Raw genomic sequence first — 17,747 nt, 5'->3', positions numbered from 1 at the left:
GAAGAATAAGAAAAACAATGAAGTAGGTAGAAGAGGCTGATAAACAGTCTGTTCATAAACTTTCCTTTGGCATGGCAACAAACAGTAGAAAGGAATTCACAACTTTGTTTTTTCCTGAGGAGTGAAGGGCTCAACATCTAAAGTCCCATCCAGTGTAAATCAGCACTGCATCTATGTGCTGACTGAGACCCTCTCCTTTGAGACAATGGCAGGTCTTAAAGTCTAAGTAAAGTGTCTGACTCTTTGTGACCCCACGGACTATACAGCCCAAGGAATTCTCCAGGCCAGAATGCTAAAGTGGGTAGCCTTTCACTTCTCTAGGGGATCATCCCAACCTAGGGATTGAACACATATCTCCTGCATTGCAGGCAGATTCTTTACCAGCTGAGCCACAAGGGAAGCCCAAGAATACTGGAGTGGGTCAGTTCAGTTCAGTTGCTCAGTCGTGTCTGACTCTTTGTGACCCAGTGAATCGCAGCATGCCAGGCCTCCCTGTCCATCACCAACTCCCGGAGTTCACTCAGACTCACGTCCATCAAGTCAGTGATGCCATCCAGCCATCTCATCCTCTGTTGTCCCCTTCTCTTCCTGCCCCCAATCCCTCCCAGCATCAGAGTCTTTTCCAATGAGTCAACTTTTCACATGAGGTGGCCAAAGTACTGGAGTTTCAGCTTTAGCATCATTCCTTCCAAAGAAATCCCAGGGCTGAGCTCCTTCAGAATGGACTGGTTGGATCTTCTTGCAGTCCAAGGGACTCTCAAGAGTCTTCTCCAACACCACAGTCCAAAAGCATCAATTCTTCAGCGCTCAGCCTTCTTCACAGTCCAACTCTCACATCCATACGTGACCACAGGAAAACCCATAGCCTTGACTAGATGGACCTTAGTCGGCAAAGTAATGTCTCTGCTTTTGAATATGCTATCTAGGTTGGTCATAACTTTCCTTCCAAGGAGTAAGAGTCTTTTAATTTCATGGCTGCAGTCACCATCTGCAGTGATTTTGGAGCCCCCAAAAATAAAGTCTGACACTGTTTCCACTGTTTCCCCATCTATTTCCCATGAAGTGATGGGACCAGACGCCATGATCTTCGTTTTCTGAATGTTGAGCTTTAAGCCAACTTTATCACTCTCCTCTTTCACTTTCATAAAGAGGCTCTTTAGTTCCTCTTCACTTTAAAGGGTGGTGTCATCTGCATATGTGAGGTTACTGATATTTCTCAAGGCAATCCTGATTCCAGCTTGTGTTTCTTCCAGCCCAGCGTTTCTCATGATGTACTCTGCATAGAAGTTAAATAAGCAGGGTGACAAAGAGTCGGACACGACTGAGCGACTGAACTGAAACTCAGCAAGAGCAGTGGAATTCATTTCACCAGAAGAGCAAAAGGAAAAAAGAATGAAAAAGAGTGACGATTAGTTTAGGGACTTATGGGACACCAAGAGACCCTATACATGCATTATAAGTGTCCTGGGGAAAAGAAAGAAAAACACAGAAAATGGCAGACGCTTATTAAAAGAAATGATAGCTGAAAGTTTTCCTAACCTGAACAAACAAACAGATATTCAGATCTCATTCAGTTCAGTTCAGTCGCTCAGTCGTGTCCAACTCTTTGCGACCCCATGAATCACAGCACGCCAGGCTTCCGTGTCCATCACGAACTCCCGGAGTCCACTCAGACTCACGTCCATCGAGTCAGTGATGCCATTCAGCCATCTCATCCTCGGTCGTCCCCTTTTCCTCCTGCCCTCAATCCCGCCCATCATCAGAGTCTTTTCCAATGAGTCAACTCTTCTCATGAGGTGGCCAAAGTACTGGAGTTTCAGCTTTAGCATCATTCCTTCCAAGGAAATCCCATGGTTGATCTCCTCATGATGTACTCTGCATAGAAGTAAAATAAGCAGGGTGACAATATAGCCCTGATGTACTCCTTTTCCTATTTGGAACCAGTCTGTTGTTGCATGTCCAGTTCTAACTGTTGCTTCCTGACCTGCATACAGGTTTCTCAAGAGGCAGGTCAGGTGGTCTGGTATTCCCATCTCTTTCAGAATTATCCACAGTTTATTGTGATCCACACAGTCAAAGGCTTTGGCATAGTCAATTAAGCAGAAAGAGATGTTTTTCTGGAACTACTTGCTTTTTCCATGATCCAGTGGATGTTGGCAATTTGATCTCTGGTTCCTCTGCCTTTTCTAAAACCAGCTTGAACATCAGGGAGTTCACGGTTCATGTATTGCTGAAGCCTGGCTTGAAGAATTTTGAGCATTACTTTACTAGCATGTGAGATGAGTGCAATTGTGTGGTAGTTAGAGCATTCTTTGTCATTGCCTTTCTTTGGGATTGGAATGAAAACTGACCTTTTCCAGTCCTTTGGCCACTGCTGAGTTTTCCAAATTTGCTGGCATATTGAGTGCAGCACTTTCACAGCATCATCTTCCAGAATTTGAAATAGCTCTACTGGAATTCCATTACCTCCACTAGCTTTGTTCATAGTGATGCTTTCTAAGGCTCACTTGACTTCACATTCCAGGATGTCTGGCTCTAGATGAGTGATCACACCATCATGATTATCTGGGTCGTGAAGATCTTTTTTGTACAGTTCTTCTGTGTATTCTTGCCACCTCTTCTTAATATCTTCTGCTTCTGTTAGGTCCATACCATTTCTGTCTTTTATCGAGCCCATCTTTGCATGAAATGTCCCCTTGGTATCTCTAATTTTCTTGAAGAGATCTCTAGTCTTTCCCATTCTGTTGTTTTCCTCTATTTCTTTGCATTGATCGCTGAGGAAGGCTTTCTTATCTCTTCTTGCTATTCTTTGGAACTCTGCATTCAGATGTTTATATCTTTCCTTTTCTCCTTTGCTTTTCATTCTGTTCTTTTCACAGCTATTTGTAAGACCTCCCCAGACAGCCATTTTGCTTTTTTGCATTTCTTTTGCATGGGGATGGTCTTGATCCCTGTCTCCTGTACAATGTCATGAACCTCCATCCATAGTTCATCAGGCATTCTATCTATCAGATCTAGCCCCTTAAATCTATTTCTCACTTCCACTGTATAATCATAAGGGATTTGATTTAGGTCATACCTGAATGGTCTAGCGGTTTTCCCTACTTTCTTCAATTTCAGTCTGAATCTGGTAATAAGGAATTCATGATCTGAGCCACAGTCAGCTCCTGGTCTTGTTTTTGTTGACTATATAGAGCTTCTCCATCTTTGGCTGCAAAGAATATAATCAATCTGATTTCAGTGTTGACCATCTGGTGATGTCCATGTGTAGAGTCTTCTCTTGTGTTGTTGGAAGAAGGTGTTTGCTATGACCAGTGCATTCTCTTGGCAAAACTCTATTAGCCTTTGCCCTTCTTCATTCTATATTCCAAGGCCAAATTTGCCTGTTACTCCAGGTGTTTCTTGACTTCCTACTTTTGCATTCCAGTTCCCTATAATGAAAAGGACATCTTTTTTGGGTGTTAGTTCTAAAAGGTCTTGTTGGTCTTCATAGAACCGTTCAGCTTCAGTTTCTTCAGCCTTACTGGTTGGGGCATAGACTTGGATTACCGTGATATTGAATGGTTTGCCTTGGAAACGAAGAGAGATCATTCTGTCATTTTTGAGATTGCATCCACGTACTGTATTTTGGACTCTTCTGTTGACCATGATGGCTACTCCATTTCTTCTGAGGGATTCCTGCCCGCAGTAGTAGATATAATGGTCATCTGAGTTAAATTCACCCATTCCAATCCATTTTAGTTTGCTGATTCCTAGAATGTCTACGTTCACCCTTGCCATCTCTTGGTTGACCACTTCCAATTTGCCTTGATTCTTGGACCTGACATTCCAGGTTCCTATGCAATATTGCTCTTTACAGCATCAGACCTTGCTTCTATCACCAGCCACATCCACAGCTGGGTATTGTTTTCGCTTTGGCTCCATCCCTTCATTCGTTCTAGAGTTATTTCTCCACTGATCTCCTGTAGCATATTGGGCACCTACCGATCTGGGGAGTTCCACTTTCAGTATCTTATTATTATGCCTTTTCATACTGTTCATGGGGTTCTCAAGACAAGAATACTGAAGTAGTTTGCCATTCCCTTCTCCAGTGGACCACATTCTGTCAGACCTCTCCACCATGACCCACCTGTCTTGTGTGGATCCACACAGCATGGCTTAGTTTCATTGAGTTAGACGAGGCTGTGGTCCTAGTGTGATTAGATTGACTAGTTTTCTGTGAGTGTGGTTTCAGTTTGTGTGCCCTCTGATGCCCTCTTGCAATACCTACCATCTTACTTGGGTTTCTCTTACCTTGGACGTGGGATATCTCTTCACGGCTGCTCCAGCAAAGCGCAGTCACTGCTCCTTACCTTGGACGAGGGGTATCTCCTCACGGCTGCCCCTCGTGACCTTGAAAGTTAAGTAGCTCCTCTTGGCCCTCCTGTACCCGTGCAGACACCACTCCTTGCATGTGGTGTTGCTCCTCTCAGCCCTATTCAGATCAAGGAATCCCAAGTACCAAATAAGGAGAACTAAAGGGATATATATCAAGACACATTATAACTAAATTGTCAAAAACTAAAGACAAAGAAAGAATCTTAAAAGCAGCAAGAGAAAAGCAACTTGTTACATACGAGGGTGCTCCCATAAGATAAAGAGCAGATTTCTCAATAGAAACCTTAGGGCAGAAGGGATTGGATGATATATTCAAAGTGGTGAAAGAAAAGATGACGCCAACCAAGAATACTCTACCTAGCAAAGTAATACTTTGGGACTAACGGAGTGACAGAGTTTCCCAACAGAAGCTGAAGGAGTTCATCATCACTAGACCAACCTTATAAGAAAGGTTAAAGGGGATTTCTCAAGCTGAAACAAAAGGATACTAGTTAGTAACATGAAACATATAAAACTATGAAACTCATTAGAATAAGTAAATATAGAGTTAAATTTAGAATATGCTAATATCTTGACAGTTAAACGTAAATCATTGTCAACTCTAGTGTAACAGTTAAAACACAAAAGTATTAGAAATAACTATATCTACAATAATTTGCTATGGATGTACAATATAAATTGATGTAAACTGTAATTTCAAAATGTAAATCTGGGGGAATATAAAAATGTAGAGCTTTTGTATGCATTTGAAGTTAAGTTATTGATCACCTTAAAAGGGACAGTTATAAGATGCTTTATGTAAGCTTCATGGTATCCACAAAGCAAAAACTAATAGATAAACAAAAGAGAAAGGGAAAGGAATTCAAGCATACCACTGTAGAGTATCATCAAAACACAAAGGAAGATAGCATGAGAGGAAGAAAGGAAAAAAAAAGAATAGGAACTAGAAAACAGTCAGGAAGCAATGAACAAAATGCCAGTACTAGGTCCATATGTATGAACAATTACTTTAAATATTTATGGATTAAGCTTTCCAATCAAAAGATACAGAATGGCTCAGTGGATAAAAAACAACACCCAACTAATTGCTACAAAAAACTCACTTCAACTTTAAGAACACATGTTGACTGAAAGTGAAAAACATACTCCACGCAAATTGAAACCAAAAGAAAGCAGAGGTAGCTATATTCATATCAGACAGAATAGACTTTAAGCCAAAAACTATGACAAGAGGCATAAAATGATAAACAGGTCAATTTATCAAGAAGCTATAACAATTGTAACTATGCTCCAAACATCAAAGCAAGTAAATATATAAAGCAGGCATTAATGAACCAATGGGAGAGATTAGCAATACAATAGTAGTGGAGGATTTCAATATTGCATTTACAAGATAGATCACCCAGATGGAAAATTAATAAAGAAACACTGGACTTAAACTACACATTAGACGAAATTGACCCAACAGACATGCACAAAACAGGCATCCAATAGCAGCACAATACGTATTCTTCTTAAGCAAATATGAAACTATCTCCAGGATAGAGCATATGTTAGGCCACCAAAAGTTCTTAATAAATTTAAAATTTAAATTATATGAAACATCTTTTCTGACCACAATGTTATGAAATCAATTATAGCAAGAAAAACAGAAAATTCAAAAATATGTGGAAATTAATCAACATCCTATGAACAACCAATGGGTCATGGAAGAAATCAAAAGAGAAATGAAAAATATTTTGAAACAAATGAAAATGGAAAACACAAAATACCAAAACTTATGACTGGCAAAATGAGTTCCAAGAGGACAGGTTATAGCAATAAATGCCTACTTTAAGGGGAAAAAAAAAAAAAAAAGATCTCCACAACACTGTAAGTCAACTATACTTCAATAAAAAAGAAAGAAAAAGACCCATATAAACAACTATCCTTACATTTCAAGGAAGTAGAAAAGAACAAAATAGGCTCAAAATCAGTAGAAGGAAGGATCTAACAAAGATCAAAGTGAAACAGGTGAAACAGAGACTAAAAAGACAATTTAAAGGTCAATGAAACTAAAATCTAGTTTTTAAAAAAGATAAATAAAGTTGACAAACCCTTAGCTAAACTAAGAAAAAAAGAGTGAAGATCAAATAAAATCAATATTGAAATAAGAGACATTACAGCTGATAACACAGAAATACTAAGGACATAAAAAGTATTATGATAAATTATACACCAACAAGGGGCTTCCCAGATGGTGCTAATGGTGAAGAACCTGCCCGCCACTGCAGGAGACATAAGAGACACAGGTTCGATCCCTGGGTCAGGAGGGAGGGCATGGCAACCCACTCCAGTATTCTTGTCTGGAAAATCCCATACTGGGGTAGGTTGCCATTATTGGTCTGTTCAGATTTTCTGTTTCTTCATCATTTAGCATTGATAGGTTGTATACGTCTATGAATTTATCCATTCATTCTAGGTTATCTAATTTGTTGGTATATGTGTGTGCATGCTAGGTCACTTCAGTCATGTCTGACTCTTTGAGACCCTATGAACTGTAGCCCACCAATCCCTGGGTCAGGAAGATTTTTCTGGAGTATGAAATGGCAACTCACTCCAGTATTCTTGCCTGGAAAATCCCATAGACAAAGGAGCCTGATGGGTTACAGTCCACGGTGCTGTAGAGAGTGAGACACAACTGAGCGACTGAGCACACACAAACACACGCTGAAGACAAGAAAATTGAAGGCAACACCCTAATGGACATAGATGCAAAAATCCGCAATAAAATATTAGCAGATTAAATTCAAAAGCACAATAGGTGGATTACACATTATAATCAAGTGAGATTTCTTCCAGGGATTCAAGGATGGATCAACACATGCAAATCAATATATGTGATATACCGCATTAACAGAATGAAGGATAAAAATCATAGGATCATTGCAATAGATGCAGAAAAATCATTTGACAAAATTTAATATATTTTCATTATAAAAGCTCACAGAAAACTGGGTAAAAGAAGAATTTATTTAGTTGGCTATACCGGCTCTTAGTTGCAGTACATGGGATCTTTAGTTGCGTAAAGCAAACCCTTAATTGTGGTATGTGGAATCTAGTTCCCTGACCAAGAATCAAACCTGGGCTGTCTGCATTGGAAGCGTGAAGTCATAACCACTGAACAACCAAGGAAGTCCTATCACATTTTTTTATTATTATTCAACATAGTACTGGAAGTCTTAGCCAGTGGAATTAAGCAAGAAAAGGAAATATGGGGCATCCATCTCAGAAAGGAAGAACTAAAACTATCTCTTTGCAGATACAACAATATGACATATTGAAAACCTAAAGATTCCACCAAAAAAACACTGTCATCATGGTATCCACAAAGCTAAAACCTAATAAATTCAGTAAAGTTGTAGGATACAAAATTAATATACAAAATCAGTTGTGCCCACAAAATGGGAAAAAATATTTCCAAACAATAAAACCGACAAGGGATTAGATTCCAAAATTTACAAGCAGCTCAATATCCAAAAAACAAACAACCCAATCAAAAAGTGGGCAGAAGACAAAATAGACATTTTTCCAAAGAAGACATACAGATGCCCAAGAGGCACATGAGAAGATGCTCAACAGCACTAATTATCAGAGAAATGCAGATCAAAACAACAATGAGATATCACCTCACACCTCTCAGAATGGCTATTATCAAAAAACCTACAAAAAATAAACGCTGCGGAGGATGTGGAGAGAAGAGAACCCTCCTACACTGTTGGTGGGAATGTAAATGGATACAGCCATTATGGAGAACAGTATGGAGGTTCCTTACAAAACTAAAAATAGAACTGCCATACCATCTAGCAGTCCCACTCTTGAGTGTATGTCTGGAGAAAAGCATAGTTTGAAAGGATACCTGTATTCCAATGTTCATTGCAGCACTATTAACAATAGCCAAGACATGGAAGCAACCTAAATGTCCACTGACAAATGAATGGGTAAAGATGTGGTGCATATATACAATGGAATATTACTCAGCCATTAAAAAGAATGGAATAATACATTTACAGCCACATGAATGGATCTGGAGATTATCACACTAAGTGAAGCAAGTCAGACAGGGAAAGACAAATATTATATGATATCCCTTATATCCAGGATCTAAAAAAATTATACAAATGAACTTATTTACAAAACAGAAACAGACTCACAGACTTAGAGAATAAATGTATGGTTACTGGGGGAATAGTGGCAGAGAGGAATAGATCGGAAGTTTGGGACTGACTTGTACACACTCCTTGCTACATTTAGAATGGATAACCAACAAGGAACTACTGTAAAAATAAATGAATAACTGACTAATTTAAAATGTTATATTTAAAGCATTATAAAAACAGTTACTACATACATACCAAGTATTTTTTTTTAAAAAAGGTCAGTTTTGTTTCTATACAGTAATAATAAACTATCAGAAAAAGAAATTAAGGAAACAATCCAATTTATAATAGCATCTAAAAGAATAAAACACTTAGAAATAACTTTAACCAACAAGGTGAAAGATTTAAACACTAAAAACTATAAAGCACTGATGACAGAAGTTGAAGAAGATATAAATAAATAGGAAAATATTCTGTATTCATGGCTTGGAAGAATTATATTGCTAAAATGTCCATACAAGCCAAAGCCAACGCAATCCCTACAAAAATTCCAATGGCATGTTTCACAGATACAGAAAAATGCTCAAATTCATATGGAACCACAAAAATTTCCAAAGTACAGAACAATCTTGAGAAAGAAAAGCAAAAGTGGAGGCATCACACTATCTGATTGCAAACTAAATTGCAAAGCTGTAGTAATCAAAACAGAATTATATGGGTATAAAAACAGATACATATATCCATTGAACAGAATAGTGATCCCAGAAATAGAGCCATGCACATATGGTTAATTAATTTTCAACAGGAAGTCAAGACTATACAGCAGAACAGTCTTTTCAAAAAATGGTATTGAGAAAACTGGACAGCTGCATGGAAAAGACTAAAACTGGATCCTTATCTTACACCACACACAATAACCAACTCAAAATGGATTAAATACTTGAAAGAAAAACCTGAACCTGTAAAGAAGAAAACATAGGACATAATCTCTTTGACATTGGTCTTGGATTTTTTGGATTTGACAACAAAAATAAACAAGTGGATCAACATGAAACTAAAAGGCATAGCAAAGCCATCGACAAAATGCAAAGGCACCTAAGGACTGGGATAGAATATTTGCAAACCACATATTCAGTAAGGGGTTAATATCCCAAAATATACAAGGAACTCATACAACTCAATAGCATAAATAAATAAGTAACCCAATTGAATAATGGAGAGAGGACCTGAATAAATACATTTCCAAAGAAGACACATAAATGGCCAGCAGGTACATGAAAAGATGTTCAACATCATTAGTCACCAGGGAAACGCAGATCAAAATCACAGTGAGATATCACCTTATAACTGTTAGGATGGCCATTATCAAAAAGTTATAACAATTATCAGTGAGGGCATGGAGAAAAGGGAACCCTCGTACACTGTGGTAGAAATGTAATCTGGTACAACCACTATGGAAACACTATGCAGGTTCCTCAAGAAATTAAAAATAGAACTACCATAAGATCCGGCAAGTCTATTTCTAGGTATATACACGAAGGAAACAAAGTCACATTTTTGCAGAGCTATCTGCAAGATTACTGCAGCATTATTCACAACAGGCACTCCCTGGTGGTCCAGTGGTTAGGACTCGGTGCTTTCACTGCTGAGGGCCCGGGTTCAATCCCTGGTCGGGGAGCTGAGATCCCACAGGCAAGGCTTGGCCAAAAATAATAATAATAGATGGTGAAGGACAGGGAAGCCTGGCATGCTGTAGTCCATGGGGCTGCAAAGACTGAGCAGACATGACTGAGAGATTGAACAACAACAAAAAGGCATGAAAACAATATAAATTGTCCCTCAATAGATGAGTGGATAAAGGAATTGTGTAATACATATATAGTTGACTCTTGAACAACTAAGGGGTTAGGGATACTGACCCTCCAACAGTCAATAATTAACATATGACTTATTATTTTCCCTCCAAATACTCAGTTCCTCCAATTCAGAGTTTCTGCATCTGCAGATTCAACCAACCCTGAATCTTGCAGAACTGTAGGATGTACTATTGAAAAAAATCCACACATAAGTGTATTCACGCAGTTCAAGGTTGTGTTGTTCGAGGGTCAGCTCTGTGTGTGTGTGCGCGTGTGTGTAAAATGGAATGTTATGCTGAATGTTCTGCAGCCTTTGAATAAAGGAAATCCTGCTATTCGTGATGACATGGATAAATGAGGAAGGCGTTATGTTATGTGAACTAAGACAGACAGAGGAAGACAAATACTGCACGTGTTCTGCATGTCTACAGAGAATAGAAGAGTGTTTGCCAGGGGCTGGAGAATGCGAGAAAGAGGGGGAGGCTGCTAAAATGGTACAAAATTTCAGTTAATAAGATGAGTAAGGTCTGAGAATCTGATGTCGAACATAGTGACTATAATTGATATTATGGTTCAGTTCAGTTCAGTCACTCAGTTGTGTCTGACTCTTTCTAATATTAAGGTATTGGATAATCCAAATTTGCAAAGAGTAAAACAAGTATTTTCATTAAAGAAAAAAGTCTATATATGAGGTGATGAATGTATTAATTCATGGTAGAAATTCTTTCACAATATACATATGTATCAAATCATTGTATGATTTAAATAATTACACTTTGATAGGTGAATTATACCTCAGTGAAGCTGAAAAAATACTTGTAAACATTGACATTTTTATGTTGCTGAGTATTTCAACTTGTTGCCTTTTATAAAAATAGTATTGTGCTTTACCTTTGTAGGAAGTTAAATTGCAGAAGAGTATAATCTTTTCAGAACTTGTTTTTCAACTCTCTCTTAGTGTGACTCTAGAGTAGTATGCTTTACAAATATTTTCACCTTACTAATAAGGTGTAACCCTGCAGGAGTCTCTTCTTTGTACCCTGGGGGATTAATAAGGATGCTATTCTGGCTGATTGGGTCCTGACTGCCTCCCAGCCGCATATGAGGTCTGGTAATGTTTGGCTTATAGTTTCATAGTTTTTCTTTGCCCATCCCTGTAGAACTTCACTCTACACATGTGCAGCTTAGTATTCAGCAGAGACTCAATGAGACACCCACACAGATTTTTGGATTTCCTTTTCTGTTTCAGTTCAGTTCAGATGCTCAGTCATGTCCGACTCTTTGTGACCCCATGGACTGTGTAACACGCCAGGCTTCCCTGTTCATCACCAACTCTCAGAGCTTACTCAAACTCATGTCCATCGAGTCGGTGATGCAGTCCAACCATCTCATCCTCTGTCATCCCCTTCTCCTCCCACCTTCAATCTTTCCCAACATCAGGAATTTTTCCAGTGAGTCAGTTCTTCGCATCTGGTAGCCAGAGTATTGGAGTTACAGTATCAGCATCAGTCCTTCCAATGAATATTCAGGACTGATTTCCTTTAGGATTGACTGGTTGGAGCCCCTTGCAGTCCAAGGGACTCTCAAGAGTCTTCTCCAACACCACAGTTCAAAAGCATCAGTTCTTCGGTGCTCAGCTTTCTTTGTGGTCTAACTCTCACATCCATGCATGACTGCTGGAAAAACCATACTTTGACTAGACGGACCTTTGTTGGACACCATTGCTGGGCAGCTTTGTTGGACAGCTTTTCTGTTTAGCTCCCTCCATTATAAAACTCTGGCCCACAAGTTCCAGTCACCTCAGAGTCAGACACGACTGAAGTGACTTAGCAGTAGCAGCAGCAGCCTCCTTAAACTTAGAACTATATATCATCATCTAGCAAAACTACTATATTTTGCTTGAGATTCTCCTTCCTATACCTTTGTTTACAGTGTGACTTCAAGGAGAAAGCCAGTCTATCACAGACTTCATCTCATACATTTCTCTTCTTTCGGCATCAAAGGCTCATCTTGCCTGCAGTCTATTGTTGAAAACACTGTTTCAGATATTTGTTCTGTTTTCTGGTCATTTATCATGGGAACCCAAGTCTGGTTCTTGTTGATCCATCATAGCTGGAACTTAGATAACTTCTAAGGAAACTGAAAGAAGGAAAATACAGCATGTTTTATACTTCTTACATGTTTACCATTTGAGGGCTCTTCATTCTTTCCTGAAGATCTAAATTTCCATCTGGGACCTTTTCCCTTTAGTATGACTAATTTCTTTTAGAATTTCCTGTAGTCATGTTTGCTGACGTTGATTTCTCTCAGTTTTTGTTTATCTGAAAAAGTATTCATTTTGCATTCATGTTTGAAGTATACTTTTGCTGAGCATAGAATTCTGGCTTGACAGGATTTCTTTAAATTATTATTTTAGTACTTTAAAGATTTTACTCCATTACCTTTTATTTCCACTGTTTCTGACATGTTTTATCTTGCTTACTCATCATTATGCTTCTTAGATCTGTATGTGTGTGTGTATGTGTGTGTATGCATTATTAATCAAATATGGGATTACTTGTTAAATTTTTTTCTGTCTCACTTTTACTCATTCCTCTTTCTGATCTCCGGCTACACATATGTTGGATCACTTGACATTCTTCCATGGATCACTGAGGTTCTATTCAACTTTTTAAATCTTTTTTTTTTTTCTGTTCTCTAGATTGGAAAATTTATGTTAATCTAAGTTCAATGTAATGATCCTTTCTCCTGTCATTCCAAATCTTCTGTTAAGCTTATCCATTGAATTTTTTATTCCACATATGGAATTTTTCAGTTCCAGGATTTCCAGTTGGTTCTTTTATATAATTTACATTTCTTCGTTGAGATTTCTCATCTTCTCACTCTTTAGAATCATATATTCCTCTAAGTCACTGTATATATTTATAACTTCTACTTAAAATTCTTATTGAAAATTTTAACATCTGAGTCATCTCACAGTTGGTTCCTATTGGCTGATTTTTCATCTTGATTATGAGTTACATTTGCCCATTTCTTGGTATATGGAGTGCTTTTTTACTGTATATTATATACTGCAGACTCTCTGAGGACATTATTTTCCTCAGAAAGGGATTAATTGTTTTTCTAGGATACAGACAACTAGGCAACAGCTGAAACATCCATTTAGTTTGTTTAGTCTTCCAACAGTTGATTTCTACCTGATTCCCTGGAGTATCCCCTCCAGTTGCAGAAATTAGTAATAAGCCACAAAGTGGTTAAAACTTATATGCCGAATTTGGGCTTACCCTTCTACACCTTTCTCCTTTCCAGGATTTCCTCCCTACCTTTGCAACAATTTTGGCAACCTCAAACTCTGTCCTCTGGCACTATATGGCTGTAACACTGGACCTTTCGGCATGCAGTCCAGCCATCCTGCACCATGCAGGTAGAATGATTGGGTATAAAACTCTCATTCAGTTGCCCTCTTTCATGACATGATATCCCTCCAGTTCACACTATCTCACACTCATCAGAGCCTTTAAATGGGTGATTTTAACATTTTAATTCAGAGTGTATCATTGTTATCTGTAAGTGGGGTTAACACAATACAAGCTACTTTACCATTACTAGAAACATGCGTGAGTGCTAAGTCACTTCCAATCATGTCCAGCGCCTTGTGACCCTATGGATTATAGCCCGGTTTTGCAAGAGGGCATCAGAGGGCAGACTCACTGAAACCATACTCACAGAAAACTAGTCAAACTAATCACACTAGGACCACAGCCTTGTCTAACTCAAAGAAACCAAGCCATGCCTGCGGGGCAACCCAAGACGGGCGAGCATGGTGGAGAGGTTTGACAGAATGTGGTCCACTGGAGAAGGAATGGCAAACCACTTCAGTATTCTTGCCTTGAGAACCCCATGAACAGTATGAAAAGGCAAAATGATAGGATACTGAAAGAGGAACTCCCCAGGTCAGTAGGTGCCCAGTATGCTACTGGAGGTCAGTGGAGAAATAACTCCAGAAAGAATGAAGGGATGGAGCCAAAGCAAAAACAATACCCAGCTGTGGATGTGACTGGTGATAGAAGCAAGGTCCGATGCTGTAAAGAGCAATATTGCATAGGAACCTGGAATGTCAGGTCCATGAATCAAGGCAAATTGGAAGTGGTCAAACAGGAGATGGCAAGAGTGAATGTAGACATTCTAGGAATCAGTGAACTAAAATGGACTGGAATGGGTGAATTTAACTCAGATGACCATTATATCTACTACTGCGGGCAGGAATCCCTCAGAAGAAATGGAGTAGCCATCATGGTCAACAGAAGAGTCCGAAATGCAGTACGTGGATGCAATCTCAAAAACGACAGAATGATCTCTGTTTGTCTCCAAGGCAAACCATTCAATAACACAGTTATCCAAGTCTATGCCCCAACCAGTAACACTGAAGAAGCTGAACTTGAAAGGTTTTATGAAGACCTACAAGACCTTTTAGAACTAACACCCAAAAAGATGTCCTTTTCATTATTGGAGACTGGAATGCAAAAGTAGGAAGTTAAGAAACACCTGGGATAACAGGCAAATTTGGCCTTGGAATGCAGAATGAAGCAGGGCAAAGACTAACAGAGTTTTGCCAAGAAAATGCACTGGTCATAGCAAACACCCTCTTCCAAAAACACAAGAGAAGACTCTACACATGGACATCACCAGATGGTCAACACCAAAATCAGATTGATTATATTCTTTGCAGCCAAAGATGGAGAAGCTCTATATAGTCAACAAAAACAAGACCAGGAGCTGACTGTGGCTCAGATCATGAACTCCTTATTACCAAATTCAGACTTAAATTGAAGAAAGTAGGGAAAACCGCTAGACCATTCAGGTATGACCTAAATCAAATCCCTTATGATTATATAGTGGAAGTGAGAAATAGATTTAAGAACCTAGATCTGATAGATAGAGTGCCTGATGGGTTATAGAATGAGGTTCGTGACATTGTACAGGAGACAGGGATCATGACCATCCCATGGAAAAGAAATGCAAAAAAAGCAAAATGGCTGTCTGGGGAGGCCTTACAAAAGCTGTGAAAAGGAGAGAGGTGAAAAGCAAAGGAGAAAAGGAAAGATATAAGCATCTGAATGCAGAGTTCCAAAGAATAGCAAGGAGAGATAAGAAAGCCTTCCTCAGTGATCAATGCAAAGAAATAGAGAGAAACAATAGAATGGGAAAGACTAGAGATCTCTTCAAGAAAATTAGAGATACCAAGGGAACATTTCATGCAAAGATGGGCTCGAAAAAGGACAGAAATGGTCTGTACCTAAAAGAAGAAGATATTAAGAAGAGGTGGAAGAATGCACAGAAGAACTGTACAAAAAAGATCTTCATGACCCAGATAATCATGATGGTGTGATAACTAATCTGGAGCCAGATATCCTGGAATGTGAAGTCAAGTGGGCCTTGGAAGCATTGCTATGAACTAAGCTAGTGGAGGTGATGGAATTCCAGTTGAGCTGTTTCAAATCCTGAAAGATGATGCTGTGAAAGTGCTGCACTCAATATGCCAGCACATTTGGAAAACTCAGCAGTGGCCACAGGACTGGAAAAGGTCAGTTTTCTTCCAATCCCAAAGGAAGGCAATGTTAAAAAATGCTCAAACTACTGCACAATTGCACTCATCTCACATGCTAGTAAAGTAATGCTCAAAATTCTCCAAGCCAGGCTTCAGCAATATGTGAACCGTGAACTTCCAGATGTTCAAGCTGGTTTTAGAAAAGGCAGAGGAACCAGAGATCAAATTGCCAACACCCGCTGGATCACGGAAAAAGCAAGAGAGTTCCAGAAAAACATCTCTTTCTGCTTTATTGACTATGCCAAAGCCTTTGACTGTGTGGATCACAACAAACTGTGGAAAATTCTGAGAGAGATGGGAATCCCAGACCACCTGACATGCCTCTTGAGAAATCTGTATGCAGGCCAGGAAGCAACAGGTAGAACTGGACATGGAACAACAGACTGGTTCCAAATAGGAAAAGGAGTATGTCAAGGCTGTATATTGTCACCCTGCTTATTTAACTTACATGCAGAGTACATCATGAGAAACGTTGGACTGGAAGAAACACAAGCTGGAGTCAAGATTGCCGGGAGAAATATCAATAACCTCAGATATGCAGATGACACCACCCTTATGGCAGAAAGTGAAGAGGAACTAAAAAGCCTCTTAGTGAAAGTGAAAGAGGAGAGCAAAACAGTTGGCTTAAAGCTCAACATTCAGAAAACAAAGATCATGGCATCCGGTCCCATCACTCCATGGGAAATAGATGGAGAAACAGTGGAACAGTGTCAGACTTTATTTCTCTGGGCTCCAAAATCACTGCAGATGGTGACTGCCGCCACGAAATTAAAAGACGCTTACTCCTTGGAAGGACAGTTATGACCAACCTAGATAGCATATTCAAAAGCAGAGACATTACTTTGCCGACTAAGGTCCGTCTAGTCAAGGCTATGGTTTTTCCAGTGGTCATGTCTGGATGTGAGAGTTGGACTGTGAAGAAGGCTGAGCACTGAAGAATTGATGCTTTTGAACTGTGGTGTTGGAGAAGACTCTTGAGAGTCCCTTGGACTGCAAGGAGATCCAACCAGTCCATTCTGAAGGAGAACAGCCTTGGGATTTCTTTGGAAGGAATGATACTAAAGCTGAAACTCCAGTACTTTGGCCACCTCATGCAAAGAGTTGACTCATTGGAAAAGACTCTGATGCTGGGAGGGATTGGGGGCAGGAGGAGAAGGGGACGACTGAGGATGAGATGGCTGGATGGCATCACAGACTCAATGGGCGTGAGTTTGAGTGAACTCTGGGAGTTGGTGATGGACAGGGAGGCCTCGCGTGCTGCGATTCATGGGGTCGCAAAGAGTCGGACATGACTGAGCGACTGAACTGAACTGAACTGAACTGTCCCTTATATCTGAATAATTAACATTCCAAGTCCTTCATTTTAATCATACCATGCACGTTCAGTCACTCAGTTGTGTCCGACTCCTTGCTACCCCATGGACTGTAGCCCACCAGGCTGCTCTGTCCGTGGGATTCTCCAGGCAAGCACACTGGAGTGGGTTGCCATTTCCTACTCCAGGGGATCTTCCCGACCTAGCGATCAAACCCAAGTATCCTGCATTGGCAGGTGGATTCTTTAGCACTGTACCCCCTGGGAAGCCCAGAAGAGATGTTGTTGCTGTTTCCTAGGCCTTCCTGTTGTTGTTTAGTCACCCAGTCAGGTCTGCCCCTTTTAGGTTCCCAGGGACTACCAAAGTATAGTTATAAAGGTCCTGACTGAGCAAGGCGCTGTACCCAGCAAGTTAAACACATGCAGCCTCCATTGCCAAAGCAGAGAACATCATG

General features: G+C 39.7%; 1 long non-coding RNA gene and 1 other non-coding gene across 2 annotated transcripts in view; one reads left to right on the top strand and one right to left on the bottom strand.

Annotated features, from left to right (window-relative positions):
- LOC114113172 (uncharacterized) overlaps positions 1–17,747 on the bottom strand; it is a 262,429-nt gene that overhangs the window by 162,654 nt on the left and 82,028 nt on the right. The window lies entirely within an intron of this gene.
- Positions 10,122–10,194, top strand: TRNAE-UUC (transfer RNA glutamic acid (anticodon UUC)). The gene has a single exon. It is a non-coding gene; the product is annotated as a tRNA-Glu (tRNA).

Source organism: Ovis aries, chromosome 1, assembly GCF_016772045.2.
Source record: "Ovis aries strain OAR_USU_Benz2616 breed Rambouillet chromosome 1, ARS-UI_Ramb_v3.0, whole genome shotgun sequence".
In the NCBI taxonomy this organism is placed as follows: Eukaryota; Metazoa; Chordata; class Mammalia; order Artiodactyla; family Bovidae; genus Ovis; species Ovis aries.
The sequence above is the reverse complement of the archived record's forward strand: the minus strand, read 5'-3'. Positions and strand labels throughout refer to the sequence as shown.